The sequence below is a fragment of the Eumetopias jubatus genome, unplaced genomic scaffold (assembly GCF_037043125.1).
Source record: "Eumetopias jubatus isolate StellerSeaLion01/CBP00866 unplaced genomic scaffold, mEumJub1_p1.0 scaffold_13, whole genome shotgun sequence".
NCBI classification, from domain to species: Eukaryota; Metazoa; Chordata; class Mammalia; order Carnivora; family Otariidae; genus Eumetopias; species Eumetopias jubatus.
In genome coordinates, this window is record NW_028274819.1 from 48,564,255 (window position 1) to 48,579,703 (window position 15,449).

The window sequence follows — 15,449 nt, forward strand, 5'->3', positions numbered from 1 at the left end:
CCAGTTCTTGGGAAGGGGTTGGGAAGAGGGATGAGACAGTCAAAGCTCTCCTCACATAGCTAGCTGCCACTCATTAGGGAGACATCCCTGAAATTCACTGCTGTGGTTCAGTTTTGTTCTGCTTCTGGTGTGGCCTCTGATGAAGTCCAGAAGGGTGCACAGGCTCCTAATGCACACTGTTCAGTTGTACCCCAGATACCTCTTTAGCATTAGCACAGTTGATGCTGGAGAGGAGACTGGAAATGATGCTTGATTTTGTTGTTGTTGTTATTGTTCTGAGAAGCAGGGACAGCTTATAATCAGAACACTCTTTTTCTCCACAGTGCCTGCTAAATAAACTTCCAGGGAGGATGTGTAATAGAGCTCAATGTGGCTGAAGCAGATCACAGACCAGAAGGTTAGATGCTACTCGAAGGGCTTCTGGATCTCAAGTACTTTAAAGAGAGAGACAATCCAAAATAACATTTATTGAATATCTACTAAAGCAAGGTACTTACACCTAAAGCTAGGTACACATTATCTATTCTATGTGATGAGGATTATTAGTTCCATTTAACAGATGAGGAAAGTGAAGGTAAAAGGAATGAAATCAATTGCCATTTTTTCTGAGGACTCTGCTTCTTACATACAAATTTCTACACTGACCCAGAAATCTAGTTAAGATTTCAGAGAGGCAATATTACCAAAGTTGTATTTTGGACATTTAAGATAAAGCTGTGGTTGGTAATATGAATTATTTATGATACAAATATACAGCTTTACTTGGTATCAATTCATCACAAGTATAAAGGCCATAAAATATCCTTTTTTAAGATTTATTTATTTATTTGAGAGAGAGTGAGCAGGAGGAGGGGAACAGGAAGGGGAGAGAGCAGATTATTGATACTAAGTTCAGTGGGCACTGTTTCTATCCTTTTAAAATGTGTCTTCTCCATACACATGCATTAATTGAGATTAATTGAGAAAACTTTTTCATTACTAATTTGCATATTCCATTGAATAACAGTATGTTTTAGGGCAACTCTGGCAAGAGCTACTGAGGGATGGGCGCCTGGGTGGCTTAGCTGGTTAAGCGACTGCCTTCGGCTCAGGTCATGATCCTGGAGTCCCGGGATTGAGTCCCACATCGGGCTCCCTGCTCAGTAGGGAGTCTGCTTCTCCCTCTGACCCTCTTCCCTCTCGAGCTCTCTATCTCTCATTCTCTCTCTCTCAAATAAATAAATAAAATCTTTAAAAAAAAAAAAGAGCTACTGAGGGAAGCATGTGTTAATGATTTCTCTAAGATTTGCTAGTGGTTTTTTTTATTTCCTTTGATCTCAGATCCAAGTGGTGAAACTAGCATTGTGTGTTTTATACACTCATCTCATGTATAGAAACTGGGGCCAAGGGCACAATTAGAAGTTTGCAATGGACACAATAATCCCAATTCATCTTTCTTTTTCTTTTTGGCAAGAAGATAATTCACTGAAAATTAAAAATTTTCTTTTTAAATCCTTAAGTAAATCACCTTTCCAAAGCTTTTGCACTTAGTCGCTTGCCTGCCATCTATCAGCCACCATGTATTCAATTATAAATAAATACGTATAAAAAGCCTCTGTACCAAGCAGTGCTAGAATACTGTGGTCACCAAGGCAGACAAGGTATTTTCTTTCATGGTGCTTAGGTCTTACGTAGGGAAACAGACAATAATCAGATCAATAATATAATTTCAGATGATGTGATATGAGGACAATAAGACTAAGTGCAGTGAAACAGAGTGAATGGAAGAGGGCATTTGTTATTAAATAGGACAGTCATGGAGGACCAACATTTGATTGAAACCTGAATGATGAGGAGGTGACCACTCAAAGACTTGGGAAAAGAGCCCCTCGAACCAAGGAGCTAGCAGGTGCAAGGGCCTGGGAATTATTTGGCAATTTTAATGTTTTAGATACTGAGAATATGAATCTTCTCTCCATTCCTCCCACCCTCACTGACGAGAACCCAACAGCAAGTACAGTGTAAGATGGGAAGATTTTGTTTTAACTTCTGGAAGTTAAAAGAATTGGTAGGAAATAAGCAGGAGTCAGGAAGAAAGTAAACGTGAATTGAAGCCCAAATTGTAGCCCATGCGTACTGAGAAGCTTTTCTGTAATGAAGGCGAATTCTAGGATTTGATTTAGTTTTGTTGATTCAGTGACATTATTAACTAGCAAGGAATCCACCCTAAGTCACTCTTCTGTGCTTAATGCATCCCTTTATTTATAACTAAATGTTTCCTGAAGTAGAAAACAGCCACTTTGGGATGCCTGAGTGGCTCATTTGGTTAAGCATCTGCCTTCAGCTCAGGTCATGATCCAAGGGTCCTGGGACCAAGTCCCACGTCGTTGGGCTCTCTGCTCAGCAGTGGGCCTGCTTCTCCCTCTCCCTCTGCTGCTCCACCTGCTTGTGTTCTCTCTCTCTCTCTCACATAAATAAATAAATAAATAAAAATCTTAAAAAAAAACAGCCACTTTGTTCTCTGTATTTATGCTCAACAGAGATCTTATAGTATATGACTTTCTTATATTTGTGGTAAACTCCTTTTAACCATGCACCAAGGCAATAAAAATAGTTTTCATGTGATTATGTCTTTGGAAATCTGGCACAAAATGTGATTTCACTTAGTGAGTCTGGTGTGGCAGCTGTAAATTGCCACATTCCAGCATAATGCTTCAATATTGTGTTTTCAGTGTGGCTGAGTTGCTGGTTTTTTCTGGCTTTGACTGCATTTTCCACAGAGAAGCTGGCACTCAGACAAATCCCCTGAGACATCCTCACAAAGAGATGCTGACAGATCTCTGTCTCTCAGAGGATCTAACTGGGCAGCGTTCCATCCAGACAGGCTGGGCATGAGCATGGGTGTCTGTGTCTGCTGGCCTATGGGAGGGGCTTCTCATTTTGTCTCGCCAATAGTCAAGAGACATGGCGAGCCCCTTGGGATGGGAGTTCTGCCCTGGGGCCAACATGCTCTGGTATGAAGGCCCTGGACCAGTTTAATAGGGCAAAGAGTCTTATTCAAGGAAGCCCAAAGTGGTGTTGCAGGCTAGAGAACCAAATTTCTCTCCACAGTATATGGGTGGGTCATTGAGTCAGTGCTTAATAAATAATTGGCAGAGAGTGCTCAGCACTCTCCTTGATGCTTGTGATGTATGGACGAATACCTAATTCAAGAAACTCACCCTAACTTGGTTGGGGAAATAGCCTGTAGCTGCCAACCCTTTTTTGTCACCCCATCCCAACCCTAAGACTGCTTATAACTCATTCAGTGATTTTCAACTAGTTTTTATCAAGTATTTCAGTGCCAGGCACTGTGGGCTGCCTAAGAGGTGCAGAAATGAACAAGACAGATTTTTCTAGGATTAATATCGTACACACAGAAGTGTTATAAAAGTTATCTTTAGGGACTAGAATTAGATTGAGATATGGACAAGGACCCTTAATTTTTCCTTTTGAACTGTATTATTTGAACTTTGTGTGACAAGCTTTTGGCCATGATACTTTTCTGTATCTCAACAAAATTCTTCTGAGTCTCTATTTGTGCCACTCTTCTGAGCTCTGAGAACACAGCAATGAATGAAGCAGAATAAGTCCCCTGTCCTCGTGAAACTTCCATTCCAACTGGGGAAGCAACACAACACAAAACAAAGCAAAATCCACACAAACATGCCATACAATATAGTGATGATTGATGACATGTCCTATGGAAAAAAAATACTTTTTAAAAATAAAAAAGTTATTCTGATATGTTCAGATACTCTTGACTCTTCAGAGGCCTGGATTCTTTACTGGCCTAGGCAAATGGCACTGAGGGAAATGGGCCAGAGGGCCAAGCCTCGAAGCCTAGAACCATTTGGACTCATTCTGCACTCTCTCCACCCAGCACAAATGAAAAGGCAGTCTGAGCTGCCTGCATTCTTTGGGCGGAAGAGTGCAGTCTGAGCTGCCTGCATTCTTTGGGCAGAAGAGTGATGTCAGTTCAGAGAGTTTGACCTGGCTGGTTGCTCTTGACCGGAGCCCAGGCCTTTCCCCACCCAGTCAGGGGACAGAACTCACTGCTCTGCCAGTATTCGAAGGTGCTGACCCTGTCTATTTCACATTCATTGTCTACTTCTTCTTTCCAGCTTCACCAGCTGGTTTCCAGGAGGCTGATCCCACTGGCTTCTGGCTTGCCCTGTCTGACAGCTGCCTGAACACTGGGACTTAAAAATTAGTTCTAAATGCCTGAGTCCAGTCACCACATTCCAATCTATTTTTAGGACAAATCCTCCTTCTTTGGGCTCCCTGAGAAACCACTCTTCTTTTTATTTCTAAACTGCTTCCATTCCCAGTTCAGACTGAGGTCTCCTCACCTGGTAATGCAAAGCTTGGGGGTTCGAGTTCCTGCTCACAGCCAAGGAGAAGATGCCGTTTTCACTAAATTCCTCTAGCCAAAGAAGAGGTAAGACTTGACATGATAGCAAGTTTTTTTTTAAGATTTTATTTATTTATTTGACAGAGAGAGACACAGTGAGAGAGGGAACACAAGCAGGGGGAGTGGGAGAGGGAGAAGCAAGCTTCCTGCTGAGTAGGGAGCCCGATGCTGGGCTCAATCCCAGGAGCCTGGGATCATGATCTGAGCCGAAGGCAGATGCTTAACAACTGAGCCACCCAGGTGCCCTGATATGATAGTAAGTTAAAGAAACACAGTCAAAATTGTATGCACACTGACATTACAAACATTTAAAAATCATTTTTATTCCCAGCATGAAAGTAACACAAGCTTATTGCAAAAACTTTGGAAAAATACAGACAAATAATTTATGCTTTAATAGATTATTTTCTTTTTGATCTGTTCTCATGCTCAGAAGTTTGTTGTTATTAGTTAAATATATTATTCATGCACACAGGACAAAATTGAAATAGTAAAATTTCACTGTTCCGTGCCATCCGGTTCTTTTCCCTGAAGGGAACTGTTCATACTATTCTTTTATAATCCTTTTTATTTCTGTAAAATCTGTAGTAATGTTCTACTTTCTTTCCTTATTTTAGTAATTTTATACTAAAAATTTTTTAGTTTATATATGTAAATTTTATACTCACTCTATACTTGAGTCAACCTAGGTAAAGTTGGTCAATTTTGTTGATCTTTTTAAAGAACCAGCTTTTGGGGGCACCTGGGTGGCTCAGTTGGTTAAGTGTCTGCCTTCAGCTCAGATCATTATCCCTGGGGTCCGGGGATAGAGCCCTGCGTCAGGCTCCCTCCTAGGCGGGAAGTCTGCTTCTCCCTCTTCCACTCCCCCTGCTTGTGTTCCTGCTCTCGGTCTCTCTCTGTCAAACAAATAAATAAATCTTAAAACAACAACAACAACAACAACAACAACAGGTTTTGTTTTTGTTGATTTTCCTTATATTGTTTTTCTGTTATCTATTGTTTCTGTCCCCACTCCATTATTCTCTTCCTACTACTACCTGTGGGTTCAGTTTGCTCTTCTTTTTCTAGTTCCTTAAGATGTAGAAAGAATTAGGTTATTAATTTACTCTGCCATTCTTTTCTTTTTTTTAAAGATTTTATTTATTTATTTGACAGAGAGAGACACAGCGAGAGAGGGAACATGAGCAGGGAGAGTGGGAGAGGGAGAAGCAGGCTTCCCGCGGAGCAGGAAGCCTGATGCAGGGCTTGATCCCAGGACTCTGGGATCATGACCTGAGCCGAAGGCAGACGCTTAATGACTGAGCCAGCCAGGCACCCCTTTCTGCCACTCTTTCTAATATATATGTGTATATATTATTTTTACTTTATTAAAATAATTATCCTATAGTGCGATGCCTGGCTGGCTCAGTTGGTAGAGCGTGTGACTCTTTGATCTCAGGGTTGTGAGTTTGAGCCCCCACATTGGGCATGGAGCCTACTTAAAAAAAAAATTATCCTACAGTATAATTGAGTTTTTGCAGTGTTGTTCTATGAATTTTAACAAAGATACAAGATTCACATGACCAACGTCACAATCAGGATCTACTTGTTTTGTTAATACTGAGAGATGAGTGATGAAACCTTCAACTATAATTGTGATTTTTATTTATTTCTTTCAGAATTGTTACCAGCAGTCGTTGATATGATAGGTAAAGTTACTTTTTCCTTTTGTAGTTAATCATATTTTATTATATCTTGAAATGATATATTCTATTTTCATCAAAATTTTAATTTATTCATTGATTTTTATTGATATAATTTCATAATTTCATATTTTATCCAATGAGCAATATGGTCTGTTAATATTATTTTGCAGCTCACATTATACCCGAATTCATCACTGGAGCCCCTTCGAGCTTGTTCTTAAATCCTTTTGCTATATCCCTGTCATTCTTTGAGTACTTCCTTGCTTCTTGCACAAGATGTTCCAGTCTTCTCTTGTATTTTTTCACGCCCCAACCTTGTAATCAGCCATTTCTCCAAGAATATTACTTAGAACCAAGATCTTGACACTAAGTAAATTTGTTTTTGGGGTGTCTTTGCCCCCAGGCTCTTTTATTTTTTATTTTATTATCTTTTTTTAAAGTAAACTCTATGCCCAGCATGGGGCTCAAACTCACGACCCCAAGATCAAAAATCGTATGCTCTACCAACTGAGCCAGTCAGGCACTCTTGCAACCAGAACTTTATAGGGGTCATACTCATTTACATTTATATTCATTCTTACATTGATCCATCATCTATTGATCTATCCATCTATAATCTATCTTTGTATTGAAAACCATGATTTCACACTGATACCTCCAATTTCAATCCAACATTATGGGTTTCATTCTACTCTTCTTCCTTTCCATGTTTCTAACTCTACTGGTGGTAAGAAAATCCAGGCTTCAGGTGCCTGGGTGGCTCAGTTGGTTAAGCATCTGCCTTTGGCTCAGGTCATGATCCTAGAGTCCCAGAATCGAGTCCCACGTTGGGCTCCCTGCTCAGCGGGAGTCTGCTTCTCCCTCTGCCCTTCACCCTGTTCATGATCTCTCTCACTCTCACTTTCAAATAAATAAATAAAATATTTTTAAAAAGAAACAGAACCCAGGCTTCTATTACTCCTAATATTGTCAATTATTTATTTATTTATTTTACCAATCTACTAGTTTGTAACCAATCCCTTATTGCTGTACACCTCTCTCTCCTGTGTGGATGCCCACCTCATCTCACTTGAACTCCAACAAACACCTTGTACTAGGTCGTCCTGCATGGATGCACTTTCACTCAGTTTTGCCTCTGACTCCTGGTACCAGGCTAGTGCCATCATTGCCTCCTGTGGGGAAACTCTCCTCATCCTCCTTTGGCTTTGAAAACCTGCTTTGAGCTGCCCCTTCTGGGGGATACACTTGTCACGATGAGCAGAGTTAATATAGCAGGCCTGAGACTGCTATCCTTAAAAGAGCCTGCTTACGAGGTTGGCCCATGGCTAGTATCTGGTAAGCTGGATTTCAGGAGGGTTTCACCATTCCCATACTGATAAGGGTGGCTCACTGTGTACAAACCGTTTGTATAAATAGCATGGTTTATACTGAACAACTGCTTTCCTTGTGCTTATCTGGAATTCTGGGTAGGCATAGAGTGCCTATGTGACCAACTTCCACAAAAACTTTGGGCACTGAGTCTCTAATAAGCTTCCCCGGTAGACATTTCATACATGTTGTCACAATTTGTTGCTGGAAGAATTAAGCATGTTCTCTATGATTCCACTGGGAGAGAGAACTCTCAGAAGCTTGTGCCTAGTTTCCTTTGGGCTTGGCCCCATGTGCCTTTCCCTTTGCTGATTTTGGTTTGTATCATTTTGCTGTAATAAATCCTAGCCACGAGTATGACTGTGCTGAGTCCTAGTTAATCATTAAAAATGGGGGTGGTCTTGGGGACCTCTGACACACCTGGCTTGGGCTCTGAAACGCCACAGTGGGCTGCCTTTCTGTAAAGACACTCTCTTCACTTGCCTGGGTTTTAAACCTCTATGCCAAGCCAGCTTCCTCATTCTGTCTAGGCTCTGACACCCTCTGCCAGTCCACCCCACTTCAAGGACACTGTCCTCATACCACTTGTTTCTAGTGATTTCAGCTATTGTGATTATAGCTGCTGTGAATATTTGTGTTAAAGTATTTTTGTGGACATTTATTTTCAGTTCTGATGGGTGAATACCTAAGAGTGTCACTGAGGGGTCATAAGGTAGGTATTTATTTAGTTTTATAAGAAGTTGCCTAAACTTTTTCCAAAGTGGTTGTACCATTGAACACTCCCACCAATAATGTATGATTGCCAATTATCTTCTAAAAAATTATATAATGGGGAAAAAGTTATTTTCTAGTTACCTATGTTTACCATTAGGGGCACTCACCATTCCTCTGGAGATCTGCGTTTCCTTCTGCTATCATTTTCCTTCAACATTTATGTTCCAAGTCAGCTGATGACAAATCTTACAGTTTTCGTTTATCTGAAATATCCTCATTTTACCTTTATATTTTAATATATTTCTGTTGGATTTAAAATTTCAGTCCACAGTTTTGTTTTTATTTTAAGCATTTATTTTTTTTAAAGATTTTATTTATTTGACAGAGAGACAGCAAGAGAGGGAACACAAGCAGGGGGACTGGGAGGAGAAGCAGACTTCCCACTGAGCAGGGAGCCTGATGTGGGACTTGATCCCAGGAGCCTGGGATCATGACCTGAGCCGAAGGCAGACGCTTAACGACTGAGCCACCCAGGCACCCTTCTTTAAGCACTTTAAAGAAATTTGTTCCATTTTCTTCTTACTTGCATTATGTTTTATGTTTTATAAGAAGCCCACGTTAATTTTTATGCTGTTCCCCTGAATGAAATGTGTCTTTTCCCCCAATTCCCCTCCGGCAGATTTTCTATCTTTGGCTGTATCAATATGATACACCTAACTGTGTTTTTCTTTGTGTTTATCCCATTGGAGTTCAATGAACTTTTTGATCTTTGAGGTTTTTTCAACAAATCTATACTAATTTTGGCCATAATTTTTTTATTTTTTTTATTTGACAGAGAGAGACACAGTGAGAGAGGGAACACAAGCAGGAGGAGTGGGAGAGGGAGAAGCAGGCTTCCCGCCAAGCAGGGAGTCCGACGCGGGGCTGGATCCCAGGACCCTGGGATCATGACCTGAGCCGAAGGCGGACGCTTAACGACTGAGCCACCCAGGCATCCGGCCATTATTTCTTAAAGTACTTCAGATACCTTATTTTTTTCATCTTTCTTTCAAAAGTTCTAATTAGGCTTACATTACACTCAGCCTTTCTCTTTCTGTGCTATAGTTTGAAGAGATTCTTTTGCCCTGTCTTTAAGGTCACTGTTTTTTTTCTTGTACGGTGTCTGATCTGATGTTAAATCAATCTAATGATTTTTTTCGTATCAGATATTGCATTTTTTAGTTCCAGAATTTTTATTTTGTTGTTTTGTGGGTTACATTTCTTAACTGATATTTCTCATTTGTTCCCTTATTATGCTCATGGTTTCCTTTAAGTCCTTGAACATTTAATGATAGCTTTTAAAAGGAGTCATTTCTAGGTCCCTATTTTTTGGGGGGGGGTCTCTATTAATTTTTCTTCTGATTATGGATCACCTTTTCCTGCTTTTTTGACTATCTAGTAATTTTATTCATTTAAAAATTTTTACTTTATTTTTTATTATTTTTTAAAGATTTTATTTATCCATTTGACAGAGAGAAACACAATGAGAGAGGGAACACAAGCAGGGGGAGTGGGAGAGGGAGAAGCAGGCTTCCTGCTGAGCAGAAAGCCTGATGTGGGGCTCGATCCCAGGACCCTGGGATCATGACCTGAGCTGAAGGCAGATGCTTATCGACTGAGCCACCCAGGAGCCCCTATTTAAAAGATTTTTAAATATATATATATTTATTTATTTGAAAGAATATGAGCAGGGGAAGGGGTAGAAGAGAGGGAGAGAGAATCTCAAGCAGACTCCCCATTGAGTGTGGGACCTGATGTGGGGCTCCATCTCATAACTCTGAGATCATGACCTGAGCCGAAATCAAGAGTTAGAAGCTTAACAGACAGAGCCACCCAGGCACCTGAATGTTTAGTAATTTTAGATTACAGGCTGAACATGATGGATTCCATGCTATAGAATTTGATTTTCTTTTTATTTAGTAAATATATTTTTTCAAGATTTATTTATCTTAGAGAGAGGGAGAGAGAGATTGGAGGGAGGGGCAGAGGGAGAAAGAGAGAGAATCTTCAAGCAGACTCTGTGCTGAGTGTGGAGCCAGACTCGGGGCTCTATGCCAGGACCCTGAAATCATGACCTGAAACAAAATTGAAAGTCAGTGGCTTAAAGGATTGAGCCAGCCAGGCGCTCCTATCTTCTTTTTTAAATTAATTTAGTTTAATTTATTTATTTGTCATAAAGAGAGAGAGCGAGCGAGCACAAGCAAGGGGAACGGCAGGCAGAGGGAGAAGCAGGCGGAGGGAGAAGCAGGGAGAGGGAGAAGCGGGCTCCCCGACGAACAAGAAGCCTGATGTGGGACTTGATCCAAGGACTCTGGGATCATGACCTGAGTCAAAGGCAGATGCTAAACCAACTGAGCCACCCAGATGTCCCAGAGCATGTGACTCTTGACCTCAGGGTCATGAGTTCAAGCCCCACTTTGGGCAAGAAGCCTGCTTAAAAAAACAAAAACAAACAACTCAGTAAACTCTATGTTGTTTATTATTGTTTTATACAGATTTTCTTTTGGGTGTGTGACAAAGTGCTATACTCTGTTTTTAAGGGTTGCACGAGGGTAACATCGGAGGATTCCCTGTTGGTTATACTAAGCAAGGTCTTTTTGCTCAAGGTAACAAAAACATTTTTTTCTATTTTATCTTCCAGTACTTTCATAGTTTTGTTCATTAAATTCAAAGCTTTAAAATCATTTGATAGGGGCACCTGGGTGGCTCAGTCAGTTGTGTCCTACTCTTGGTTTTTGATCAGGTCATGATCTCAGGGTTGTGAGCTCTAGCTGTATGTCGGGCTCTGCACTCACTGAGGAGTCTGCTTGGGTTTCTCTCCCTCTGCTGCTCCGCAACCCTGCTCATGCACACACACTCTCTCTCTCTCTAAAATAAATAAATAAATCTTAAAAAAATAAAATTATTTGATAATTAATTTTGTATATAGTATGACAGGTATCTGACTTTTTAAAAATTGGTTAAATATCCCAGTACCATTTGTTGAATAATCTCTAAGATTTTATTTTTAAGTAATCTCCACACACAATGCAGGGATCAAACTCACAACCTTAAGATCAAGAGTCTCATGGTCCACTAGGTGAGCCAGCCAGGTGCCCCTCAGTAACCTTTTTTTTTTCCCTGACTTAAAATGCTTCCTTTAGCATATACTAATCCTTGTAATTATATAAGTTTATTTGATTTCATTTATTTACTTACTTTTTTCCTGCCCCAGTATACCCTTGTTTTAATTACTGTAGCTTTATAATATTTTTTATATCTGCTGGTGCAGGTCTACCATCTTCAGTCTTTCTTTTTTCAAAAAAGTATCAATATTTTCACCATCAGACTTTGTTTAATTTCTGCTGAGCAACAGACTTGTACATTTAATTATCTAGTGATAACTGGAGAGTTTTCATGTATCTCAAAGGCATTCATTGTGTAAAAACATATTGAAAAAGGCACTGTGCTGGATCACCAAAGAGTGGTTATAGTCTGCTGGCAGATAAGTAAACAATTAGAAAATAATTAGATAATTGCTAAAAGAGAGGAAATCCAGGAGAGGAAGTACCTATCAGGACTGGTATCCTTAGAGAAACTCTTCAAAGATAAGCAGTAATTGATCATAGGGAAACACTGGGGAGAAGACATTTAAGGCAGAGGGATAACTTATGCAAGGGCACAGAAGCACAATGAATATGGTATGTTCAGGATACATGTAGTTCAGAATGGTTTCTTTTATTCACTGATGTGTTTATTCATGTTGGATTCAGAGTCAGCTAGACCATTTGAGCTTGTTTCAGATCATGAATGGCTTCAAGATTACCTCTTAGAGACTACTCCAGTGGTAATATGTAAAATAGCTTAGAGGCAAATGAGAAGAGATATCATGAGATCTGAATGAAGTGGGTAAGGAGATGGAGATCTGACTAGACCAAGAGTCTGACTGGATGTGAGTGTGAAAGACAAGGAGGAATTTATTCATTCATTCATTCACTCATTCATTCAACAAGTTGAGGGGTGTCTGGGTGGCTCAGTCATTTAAGTGTCTGACTCTTGATTTCGGCTCAGGTCATGACCTCAGTGTCAGGCTGGATTTGGAGCCTGCTGAAGATTCTCTTTCTTCTTCCCCCCCCGCCCCTCCCCCACCCCCTCCCTTGCTCCCTCCCTCTCTCAAAAACAAAACAAAACAAAAAACCAAGTTGAATTTAATGAATGTTAAATGAGAATTCTTGGGTTTCTGGCTTGAGCAAAAGGGGTGCTGATGGTATCATCTCCCAATATTGTGAATATAGGGAGCGGATAAAGTTTGGGAGGTAAGATACTGATTTCAGATTTGGATGTTCTGAGTTTGAAGTGTTTGTGTGTGCTACACCCTGGTATAAATAAGCTTTATATGTGTCATTCTGGTGTTAGAGATAAACATTTATTTGTCCTCTATGCATGTATTAGTGGTTGCTGAAGTCATGGCCAAGATTGCCTAGAAAAAGTTTGTAGACTGAGAAGAGATGACTATCTTGAGGGAAATAACCAGCATTTAAGAGGTGGGAAAAGAATTACCTCCCAGAGTCTACTAAATAGAGTTGTCATGGAAACCATGAAGGAGGAAGTAGTTAATGTATTAAGCAATGCAGAGAGGTGGCAAATAACTAAAAACTAACTACTGAATCCAATGAAAAGAAACCCACTGGTGATCATTAATGAGAGCAGTTTTAGCTGAGAAAAGGTAGAAAAAGTCAGGAAGTGAGAAAATTTAGAGGGTATCCAAAACAAAATTCAGCACCTTTCCTTCCATTATGACTCCTCCTCCTCTAGTCTCTTAGGCACAAATATTCCCCTTAGCCCCCTAAATCAGAAACTCTCTAAACACTAGTCTCTTCCCTCTCACTTGGTATCCTTGTCTATTTAGGGCATTAGTCCCCTAGGTTCTACTTTCTTAACATTTCTAATATTCCAGAAGGATAAATCCCAAATATCATGATTATCTATGGATGATAGTATATGATTTTTGTTTTTCTGATAGCTTGCTTTTTTATTTTTCTGTAACGGCTATGTATTTACTCATGTAATTAAAATAATAAAAGTTTAAAAGTAGTTTTTCTCATACATCATCTTATATCTGATGTCAGATCTTTGTTTCCTGTCCATTACCCTGGCTCAGGCCAGGATTATAATAGTTTCTTACCTTCCTTCTGCTATGGGGGCACTCCTCAATTCTGTCACTGGGAAGTCAGAATAAATTTTGTAAATACAAATCCTAGTATGACCCTCTCCAGTCAATGACCAGGTATCTTTGAGGATTAAGTTCAAACTTCTAGCATTTTGTGACAAGTCCTTTGTCTTACCTCCCTCATCTCATTTCTTTCCATTCTCATACTCTTTGCTTCCACTTCTTTTTCTTTTTTTAAGATTTTATTTATTTGACAGAGAGAGAGACAGCAAGAGAGGGAACACAAGCAGGGGGAGTGGGAGAGGGAGAAGCAAGCTTCCCGAGGAGCAGGGAGCCCGATGCAGGGCTCGATCCCAGGACCCTGGGATCATGACCTGAGCCAAAGGCAGACACTTAATGACTGAGCCACCCAGGTGCCCCTCCACTTGTTTTTCAAAGATTAGCAGTTGCTTCTAGGCTTTGCAAAGGTTTCCTTCCCCTTTGTTAATTCCTACTCATCCTTTAAATCAGTTTAAGAATCATTCTACCTAGGAGACCTTCACTGCAACCCGCTCTAATTTAGATACCCCTCTCTATTGCTATTGCCTTCTATGTACCTCTCAGTCAGCATTATCATATTGTATTAATGAGGTTGTTCATCTTTTCCTAATTTGTTGGCTATTTAATTTTTTCTTCTGTGAACTGACTTCATATCCTTTATTTGTTTTTCTGTTGAGTTGTGCTTTTCTTATTAATTTGTAGTAATTCTTTAAAAATTTTTTTTAAAAAGTTAATCTCTGCACCCAACGTGGGGCTGGAACTCATGATCCCAAGATCAAGAGTCACATACATACTCTACCAACTGAGTCAGGCAGAAGCCCAGTTTGTAGTAATTCTTATTTATGTGACAATATCTTTACTGTCTATTCCTAAGTTTGGAAGATTTTTTTTTTTTGGTTATACTTACTTTTTTTTTTTTTTAAGATTTTACATATTTATTTGTCAGAGAGAGAGAGAGACAGAAAGAGCACAAGCAGGGGGAGAGGCAGGCAGAGGGAGAAGCAGGCTCCCCGCTGAGCAAGGAGCCCAATGTGGAACTCAATCCCAGGACACTGGGATCACGACCCGAGCCGAAGGCAAAGGCTTAACCGACTGAGCCACCTAGGCGTCCCACTTTTTTTTATGTAGTGAAATATATCAAATATTTAAAAGTAGTTTTGTTTTACTTAAGACTTTCTCTATCCTGGTGGGGTGTCTGGCAGGCTCAGTTGGTGGAGCATGTGATTTTTCATGGGGTCCTGAGTTTGAGCCCCAAGTTGGGCACAGAGATTACATTAAAAAAAATAAAAACAAAAGACTTTATCCTAAAAATATAAATTTAAATGCTTATGTAATTAATATTTTTGTTTTTTATACTTTTATTTTTGAATAAGCATTGCCCACATTATTAGTCTCTTCATAAATATAACTTCCTATGGTTGAAAATTTAGTAGTGAATTTATTGAATGGCTACTTAAGGTGTTGGCACTCTGTCAGCTGCTGGGGGATACAATGGTGAACAAAAGATCCTACCTTAGTAGAGCTCACATTGTAGAGGTGGCAGACAATGAACAAGTAAACAAAGAATCCAAATAATTACTGCTTTTAATGACGACCATGAAGTTAATAAAATGGGGAGCTACCTCTTAGAGCGATCCCTGAAGGTCTTAATATAAGTAGGCAGAAGTTGTGTACATAAAACAGTTCCCTTGAATAATCTCTCATAATTTACTCAACCATTCTTTAGGTGTTGGCACCTAAAGATTTATAATTTACCTTTATACTAATAAATAATGCTGTTAGGAATAACTCTCTCTGTATTCTCATTTCCATGGAATATTTTCTTAGAAATGTAATTACTGGATAGGAACACAGTATTTTTATACAGACTGCCAAGTTGCTTTCAAGAGGGAATTCCAATACACTCACCAATGAGTAAGTTAAATACTGCTCTGAGATTTCAGAGTGGAAAAAGTTAACAGTTAAGAACGGCACATTTGGGCTGCGCAAAAGGAAAAGCTAAATGAACTGACCTGGGTTTACT